Source organism: Phocoena phocoena, chromosome 18 (genome assembly GCF_963924675.1).
Source record: "Phocoena phocoena chromosome 18, mPhoPho1.1, whole genome shotgun sequence".
Lineage (NCBI taxonomy): Eukaryota > Metazoa > Chordata > Mammalia > Artiodactyla > Phocoenidae > Phocoena > Phocoena phocoena.
The window spans coordinates 65,299,222-65,308,859 of NC_089236.1; positions in this window are offsets into that span (position 1 = coordinate 65,299,222).

Consider the following 9,638-nt stretch of genomic DNA (forward strand, 5'->3'; position numbering starts at 1 on the left):
ACAGTGTAAGACAAGAATATTTCAGTCACGTTGTTACACCTACTGCCTGATATAGATCATACAGGACAAGGATAAAATTTAATTTGCAATAACTCTTTGGAGCCAGAGTAATAGTTGCCCAGGAGTTCTTTGTCAGAGCGTTCTTGGCTTTTCATTAAGTACTCAGCCACTAAATTCTTTTCAACTCTGGAAGAAGCAGCCAGGGAACACTTTGGAAGCTCTATAAAAGGCATTCTCCTAATCTTCAATTCGTTGGAAAGACACTTTAGCATCTGTTAAAATATTTTTTTTCCTTCTAATCTGCCTGAAACTAATAGGGAGAAAATTCTAAGATGTTTCTTAATTAAGCAATAAGAAATGGTGGAGGGTGGTCTGTGCTGAGTTAATCACAGTTGTAAAGCATGAAAAAAGGAAAAGTGTTAAGTACCTCTAGATCCTTAGGCGTCTAATTTCCCTCTGAATGTGCCTTATTGCTACTAGAAAGAAATCTTTTCTTCCCAATTCCTGGAAATCTCCACCCCTTCCCTGAAATAGTTAGAATAATCCTTCCCTCGTTAGCCTATGAAATTACCCAGCCCATAAAAACTAACCACCCCATATTTCGGGGCCTCTTACCTCCTGAGATGGCCCACGCTTTGTCTGTGGAGTGTGTTTTTCCCAAGGCTGTTCTCACCTTTTGAGACGACCGCATTCTGTCTACGGAACCTGCGTCTCTCTAAATAAATCCACTTCTAACCTATCACTATATCTCTCACTGAATTCTTTCTTTGATGAGACATAAAGAACCTGAGCTTCATTAAGTCCTGAGACCAGGTGTGTGATCTCAGTTAAAGGACCGTGGATTCAATTCCCAATCTGAGTTGTGCGGTTTCAAAACCAGTTTGCAATGCCCCTCTTTAAAATCTTCAAAAAGGTGAGCACCCAAATCCTTAAACCTACTTTCTAGTCCCTACTTTGAAACTAGGACTCAGAACCCCTTACACACACTCCTTACCAGCAAATCTGGAGCTCCCCAGAGAAGCGCTGCAACGCAAACTTGCTATCTCTTCAGGCCATGACCCAGTAGTGGTTCCTGCTATGTTTATTCAACTCTGAGATTAACACTAGTAATTCACAAAAGAACAGTCTTTTACGCTTCTCACCTCCGTGAAAAATTTACTCATGCCTTAGGTGACCTAATTTTATGGAATGACTTGTTAACAATAGCTACTATAGCAACACAAACCAAAAACCCTCTATCTGCTCTGCCATCATAACTGTGATTTTCATTCTCATAAGAATTGGATGGAATAAGTCCACCATGCCACCAACACACTTCGTATTGTTTTTCTTTTCACTTTCATTTGATGTTTTATTCCCGGAAGAGACCAGAATCTTTTGGTTTGAAACTTTACATTAAATACTAGAGTTAAGTACCTAACTGGTGTTTTTGTACTCCCTCCTCAGCACAATCAATCCTCGTGATTCAAAGATTCCATATCTGCAAATTTGTCTACTTGCTAAAATTTAGTTGAAAGCCCCAAATCAATACTCAGGCATTTCTACGGTTGTCCGCAGACATGCATATGCACAGAGAGGTGAAAACTGTGAGTCCCTAGATGCACGCATCCCAGCTGAGGTCGGACAGGATGGTGCTCTGCTCTCTCATTTCAGCTCTCCGACTATAAATGACTGTCCCTGGTGCAGTCTCGTTAGTGCCATGCTGTTCGCATTTCTGTGCTTTTCGTTGGTGATTTTGCTGTTTAATGGCCCCCGCTGTCTAGCATTCCTAAACTCAAGGAGTCTGTGATGTGTCTTACAGACAAAATGCACGTGTTAGGGAAGCTTCGTTCGGGCATGTAACGTTCTGGGCTGTGAGTTCCATGTTAATGAATTGACAATTCACATTAAATAAGAAGCCTTTAAACAAAAACATACATAAAACGAAGTTCTGTGTAGATGGGTTGATGAAAATGTCAGAGGGTCATAGGAACCTAACCCAGTATTTCCCCCAGAAGCAATGATTCCGTATTCGCTAATTCAGGGTTTGCTGTGACTTTATGAGATAGAACTCCCGTGAATAACGAGAATCAACTGTATAAACAAAATTGTTTACCTTTATGTTCTTCCCGACTCAGCTGGCTCTAACCAAACTGGTAATATTTGCAGTGGTCTTGAGGGTAAATCAAATCCATTTTCAAGGAGGTGTTGTTTTTGGTCTCTACTTTCAGCATCCTGAGTACAGATTTTTAAAAAGTCTTTTGGGGCTTCCCTGGTGGCGCAGCGGTTGAGAGTCCGCCTGCCGATGCAGAGGACGCGGGTTCGTGCCCCGGTCCGGGAAGAGCCCACATGCCGCGGTGCGGCTGGGCCCGTGAGCCATGGCCGCTGAGCCTGCGCGTCCGGAGCCTGTGCTCCGCAATGGGAGAGGCCACAACAGTGAGAGGCCCGAGTCTTTTGATTTCAGCCACAGCTGGATCTCATTAAGGCCATGTTTCCCAACCTTCCCCTCCATATATGTGTTATTCTGAGGTCAACAGATGTAGCTACTTGAGCCCAGAAGAGCCCTGGCCAGCTTTGGCCCTTCCCACAACCAGAGAGCTGAGAAAATCAATATGGTGGCCTGCCTCTAACTCTGCTCCAAAGTATAAGAGAGGCTAAGATGAGCTATCGTAAGGAATGTTTGGAAGCCTTCTTCCAGACTTTTGCTGGGCTGGGGACTCCACTGATGCCTATATGCATTTATGGGGTAGACGGAATCCCTCTTTCACCTCAGTCAGTACCTCCAGCAGAAAGAGCTACGTAATCTACCAGGCCCATCACAAAATGAAAATGTCGGGTGCCTTGTGCAGGAGAAAAGTGCAGTTACACGTGTAAAATAGAAACCTTTTCCCTTTCTTCCATGATCTCTCTCCCAGCTTGTCATGGTGTTTTTCAATTCACTAATGTTGTAAAAAATGAAACTACAGCATACATTGTACTGGTCATTTTTATATTGTGGACTGACACTTTTAAATGTAAATATAAGTGTATCTGACTCTGGCAGAAATCACTGACATTACACAATCCATGTCCATTCTTTTATCCAAATTCCTGACACGAATGCCAGTTTATTATTCTATTTTGAAACCAATCTTATTTTCCCACTCTCTGAACCCCAAAACAAAAGAAAACAAAGGAACAAAAATCTTCACTCCATCTTTGAGTTTTTTAGTTCACAATAAATTACCAAACCATAGATGAAGACACTGCCCAAGGTTATCTGTGCTCCCTCTGTAATGACGTAAGGACTGGCATAATCAACTATATGCTACAAACCAAACACTACACGCGAGTGTGCGTGTTTCCTTGAAGGTTCGACTGCTAATTATAAAAGCCAATGTATTCCTAGATTTTATTTAGCTAAGAAACTCCATGCTAAATTTGGTATCCCACGCTGTAATTAAATTATGTCCGGAAAGATGTTATCAGTTCCTCTCTCCTTTTGCTTCATTTTATCCTTTTGATCTTTTTAATTTTCCTCCGTTTTACATCTTATTTGCCTTTGTCAGCCAAAGTTTCTGAAGATAAGTAAGGCAAAAATCCCACGGCAATGAAACGGTCCTCCAGTCCTTTTTATAATCACAAAGCATGAACTTCAGATTCATTAGTTGAGATTCTATGCATGATTGCTGAACATCTATGTGCAAGCACCACTTTTAGTGTCTTCACCTGTGTTACCTAACTCAGTCCTTGCAACCAACCTATGAAGGAGGCAGTATCATCCTTCTGTGAAAGAAACTTGAGGGTCTGAGAACATGTATAGTTTGTCCAACATCTAGAACCAGCAAATGTTAGAAAGAGAATTTAGAGCCAGCTTTCTGTTTCTCAGTTCAGTGTTCTTTCTGTTATATCCTATAGTTTCTCCTCTTTAGTTTAGCGGAGGCTTAAAGATCCTTTAATCCACACCCCCTCACCCCCCACCAACTTTACAAAATGGCAAAAGGAACCTCGGAGAGGTCAGGTTGGTTACCCAAAATCACTCTGCCGGTAAATGGAAAACTTGGGGCTAGATCTCAGTCTCCTGTCTCCCGGCCCACAACTGCGGATCTCCCGGTGCTCTTTCTTTACCGCCCTCCTGCAGTTTAACCCTCCCATCTTCCTGACCTCTAGAGTCATATTGCAGAGTTCCAAGGTTTGCAAAGGAAAAGCTGCCAGGTTTGGAGGGGAGATAATCCCTTCCCTCTGCAAAGAAAAGGGACAGTGAGTTCAGAAACAAGACTGGCCGGATGCCAAACCCCGTGTTCCTGGGGCAACCGGTACCCTGGGAGATGCCTGCAGTGTGGCACCAGAAGAGCTGTGCTCACCTCAGCAGGCTGAGGGGGCCCCGTCTTAAAGGGAAAGGGACAGCAGTGGACAACAGTGCACGGATCCTTTAGCTAGGAGGGGACTAGTTTACAAACAGTTTTCAAAATGCATACAGGGGGAATCATGAGAAGTTACCACAAGAATAATTAAGTCAGACTGAAGAGTGCATAAGCCCCAGCAGTGCTGAGTCATTCAAGAAGGGGGAAGCCCTGAGATGGGAATCCCACATTTCTTGCTAGTGGGGCAGATGTCATTTAACCTGAAACAAAAGAGACATGGTCATATCTGGACCCCAAGGTTGTGACCTCAGTGGTGCCTCTTGCTTTTGGGAAAGGACTTTTTAATTAGGATTAAGAATACAAATTTCTATTGATTAGTTGAATTGGGAACAGTGATGAGTGATAAAAGGGCCAAAGTATATTTGCCTTTGTTTCCTTAAATTTTGTTCGGTAAATATACAATCTCCAGGGTTAGGGGTCATGGGGTGGGGTAGAGTTCATCTCGCTTAGGTTTAACATTTTACATAAATAGACATTATTTTGACCTGGCTAATGGTCTAATGAAAAAGAATAGTCTGACTGGGGTTGTAAATTAAAATTAGCCTCAGCCAAGCGCTATTTACCTGACAACAGCTGATTCTAATTCCAATGATAGTCAATATCCAAAGACGTTGAAGTTGAAAATCCAACAACAGATATAGATTCCCAGAGAGAAAAAACACTCTCAGATTTTTAATTCCACCTCACCGTTTCCACACAATCTTAATGATGTATTTTTCAGAATTTTTATTTTTCTTTCCGTTCTTTTCCTGCACAATTAAACCCATAGATGACCAGCTTACATTCCGTCGAGGCTACATCAACCCTCACTAGATCCCCATCTTGATCCCCAATGTACTAAACTTGTGAAACTTTTCATTAATCTTTCTTTTGCTTCATTTTTTAAACACACTTTTCTAAAATACTAAGGAGTAAACATGAAATTAAATACTCAGAAAGGCGCACCAGTACTGCAGGGAGAAAAAGCGAACAATTCTTGAACTGAGCCGTCGCCTGGCAGGGAACCGCCAGGGTGGAACAGCTCACAACCTTCATCGGTTCGCTGATCTATGCAAATCCAAAGCGCAATTTGTAAGGCAGGCTAAGAGTATCCACGCATAATTTTGGGAAGAATACGTTCTACAATGGCCAAGTATGTGAAAAACAAACAAAATACGCAAAGACGAAAAAGTAACCTCTGGAAAGGTTAAAATGACAAATTGAAACCTTCGGGGTTCCAGGCAAGCGCTAAGCAAGGGGGTGGGGCTCATGGGGCTGAGCTGGCGGGGAATCTGTTCATTTCTCCTGCCTGTGAGGCAGGAAACAGCTCACCCTCCAGCCTAAGGCGGGGAGTCAGCCCTTTCCCTCCTGACTCTGATTCACCCTCACTTCAAAGCCAAACCAAGGGATGAAAACCAAGGAAAGGGCAGCGTCCAAAGAACATCTGTGGGAAATCTAAGCTGAGTCCATTCTTAAAGTTCTCTATCTCTTAGAAAGAACTGGTAGCTGGGAACATTTTCTACGGCTTCAGGAGCAGAAAAAATGAAATCGGTAATGAAGCAGAAACATCACGTCGATCGCTTAAAGTTCACTCACGTTTAACGTTTCACACCCCATTTACAGTCCGGTTCTTTCTCCACCAAGTGAAAAAGGTAGCGTGTCCTCTGGGGCTTAACAGGATGGCTAGCTCTGCTTGAAGTGCCCCTCTCTCTGCGTCTCTCCCTCCTTCCCTTTCTTCCTCTCCAGGGGTGAGAGGTCTTCATGCCAATGGAAACCATCTGTGGCTCAGTGACCCTCCCACCCCTCACCTGAGCACCAGGAAATCGCACAGCTCCTTCCGTCATGAATAAAAGGGCAGTGATCCTTCTGCAGAGCGCTGCTTAGTTTTCAGCTATCTTTGCCTACCCTGCAGAGCCTTCTTTTGAGTTTGGAGCCACCGTTGCGTGTCTTGGTCGATGAAATTGAAACCTGCAGCGTTGCTTCCACACGCCAGGCATTCCAAAGGGATTTGACAAAAAATATCAACATTTATTGAGTGACTTCTTCGTTCCAGGCTGTTATGGGCTGAATTATATCCCCCCAAATTCATATGTTGAAATTTCAACCGCCAGAACCTCAGAATGTAATCATATTTGGAGATAAGGTCTTTAAAGGGGTAAGTTCAAATGAGGCCAGTAGGGTGGGCCCCAATCGAATCTGATTGGCGTTCTTATAAGAAGAGGAAATTTGGACACACAGAGGGACACCAGGGGTACAGGTACACAGAGGAAAGACCACGTTGAAGAGACAGCAAGATGGTGGTTGTCTGCACCCCCGCCAGCACCTTGATCTTGGACCTCTAGCCTCCAGAAGTGTGAAAAAATAAATTTCTGTTGTTTGAGCCCCTAGTCGAATACACAGGCAGTATTCTCAAGAATAAATATCTGAACTCAGTTCATTCTTAAAACAAGCTATGTGTGTACAGAACAGGAGGAACGTTATTAATATCCTTTCGCAGACAAGGAAACTAAAGCCCAGAGCAGTTAAAAACTAAAAAGTCAAAAAAGGTTAGGTGGCGAATAAGTGACTGAGCCGGAATTGAAATGCCACATTCTGAATGACGGCACTCTGCTGTCCCTTTACACTCAGAGGAGCCCTTCCTTAGGCGTTGATATGTTTCTCTTGCAATCTTGAAAGAACAAAGAAGAATTTCTTTTTACTCAACGGAAGGCATGGATTATGGTATCTGGAAATAAATATTAAATAAATTAACTCCTCTATTTCCTCACTTTAAATTCCCTGGAGATGAGTTTATCAGTCAGGATTTTTCATATTGTAAGAGAAAAACCAATTTAAACTGGCCTAAATTAAGAAAAAAGTGGGGTACTCTCTGACTGCTTCAAACACTCCCTCAAGGAGACAAAATGGCTGCTGTGATTACAGACCTCACATCTTCCCACCATATCACTCAGGGACGAGACCATGACTTTTGGCCTTATTTCCTAGAATCCTCAGTAAAAGTCCCTTTCTGATGTTTCGGCTATCAGTTTTGCATTCACGGCTGAAACGCTGCAGCCAAGGTTATGGAAAAGAGTAATTGGTTTAAGACCATTAGGTTTCCACCAAAATCACAGAGCTGAGGGTACCAGGAGAGAGACGGTGGAGACTTCCCAAAGTCTTGTTAAATTTTCCAGGGGTTAGGGAAAGGAAGGATTGGGGAGTTATTGCTTAGTGGGTACAGAGTTGTTGTTTGGGATGATGAAAAATTCTGGAAAAAGATGGGGGTGATGGTAGTACAACATCGTGAGTGTACTTAATGCCACTGTATCGTACACTTAAAAATGGTTCAAATGGAAAATTTTATGTTATATATGTTTTGTCACAAATATTAATTTAAAAAAAAATAGCTTTCTTAATATGTTTCACTTCCATGCCAGCCAAGGCCAGTTCGTGTTTCATCCCCAAAGTGCCCTTTTGCCATTGAAAATAGCCCTTGGGAGCCTTCCCTAACCACTGAACCAGTGCCAAGGGCAAGAAAATGTACCTGCCAAGTGTCAACAGAGAATTATATTCGGATTGTACAGAACACGGACTTGTGACCGGGCTCAGGAAACACGGTGCTATTCACGGGAGCTGAGAACCCTTATCTTCAACTGCCAGAGGTTTCACACAGGGAGATAATTAAGGTCAAATCACTTACTGGTGGTTTGAATAGGGGAAAAAATAGTGGGCTTTTTAGATAACATATTTTTTTCATGACCTTTTTAGTGTACAGAGGAAGGGAATAAGTTCTAGTGGGGCTAAGCTGACAGATATAAACAGGAAATGAGCTGCAGAGTCTTTCTGTTCTCCCGTGACTCTGTGTAGTTAGGTACATACCCAGAAGTCTCAGCAAAACTTCCAGAGGCACGGAGTTCTTATCCTCTGACAGCTACAACACAGGTGAGCAGGTTGCCCTGTGATAAAAGCCACTCGGTGGCATCCTCTCTCCAGCAAACAGAAAAGCAGGTAGTTTTCCTGCCACCTAGCTGCAAGGTGAGCTCCCAGTAATTTGATGTTCTGAGTAGCTGTTGTTTAAAAACAATGAATTCACATACATTGCGGCCAGCATCAACCCCAGAACGATTTTATCCTGCCTGCCTTTGTGCAGCTAAGGTGGAAAATGTGGGCTGTGACCAACTACAGCAGAAAAGGAGCAAATTTGCATGTCACTGGGCTGGAAGAGCTCCTTGACTGTCGGAGAGGCCCGACGAGGCTGTCAGGCGCTGGCGGACAGCAGCACCAGGACGCACCAGATCTCCGCTGGGCACGGCTGACAGCAAACGATTCCGACTCAGCACAGGATCAAAGAGTCGGGACTGTCTCAAGGAAAAGTGTTAAAAACACAAAGACGCCAGCATCTTGATAAGAGCACCTGGCTGGAAAGAGAAATGCACGGAAAGGAAGAAAAACGACCTTGAGTCTGTAAAATGTTAACAAGCCTCAGAATTGTAAAATGCCTGAAAGGAAAAGAAAATGTACAGCTCATGTCAGAGTTTCAGAGCCGAAAAGGTTGGAAGTTATGTGTTGGCCACAGCTGAAGAGGAGAAAGTGGTGCGGTACTGCTCGGGTTATGACTGAGATTACATCCCTGTTTTCAAGGCTGATCAGTCGCTTGAGTTCCTTGGGAGGCAAAGCATCGACACATGTGTGGCTTATCTGAGCATCACTCCTTGGTGTGTAATGCAAGATTTTTGAAATACAGATATTCTTTTAAGAAGGAGAAAGCTGATTAGTGGCAATAGTCAAGACAAAACTCCCACCCCCCGCTTTTTTTTTTAAGCCAGAAAAACAAGGTTTATTCAAACAGCAAAGAATCGTAATTTGGGACATACAGCTGTGGGGGACCACACGCAAGTCCCCAAAACTTGCTTTTTTAAAGAAGCAGAAATATTAGAAACGGGACTTTAAGTAGAAATATAAATAATAAACTTGCTGCTTTGGAAATTAAGTTTTCAGCAAAGTGTGCCACATAATAGCATATTTATCGATAGGGAGTAAATGAATGATTCTCCTCCGGGGAAGACTGCAGCATTCTAAGTGTCTTGAATCTGACTTCCCCGTTTCTGCTTTGAGGATTTTTTTTTTTTTTTTTCCTTTTCCCTGCTCGCCATAAAAACAGCTACTGTCACCGTGTCTGGAATCCCCATTCAGAGAGAACCACCAGAGAAAGAGAATAACAGATAGAGCCAGCTGGAGAATCTGAGCCCCAATGTTTTCACTTAAACAAAACTTCTCAGAATAAGCAAACAAATGCCT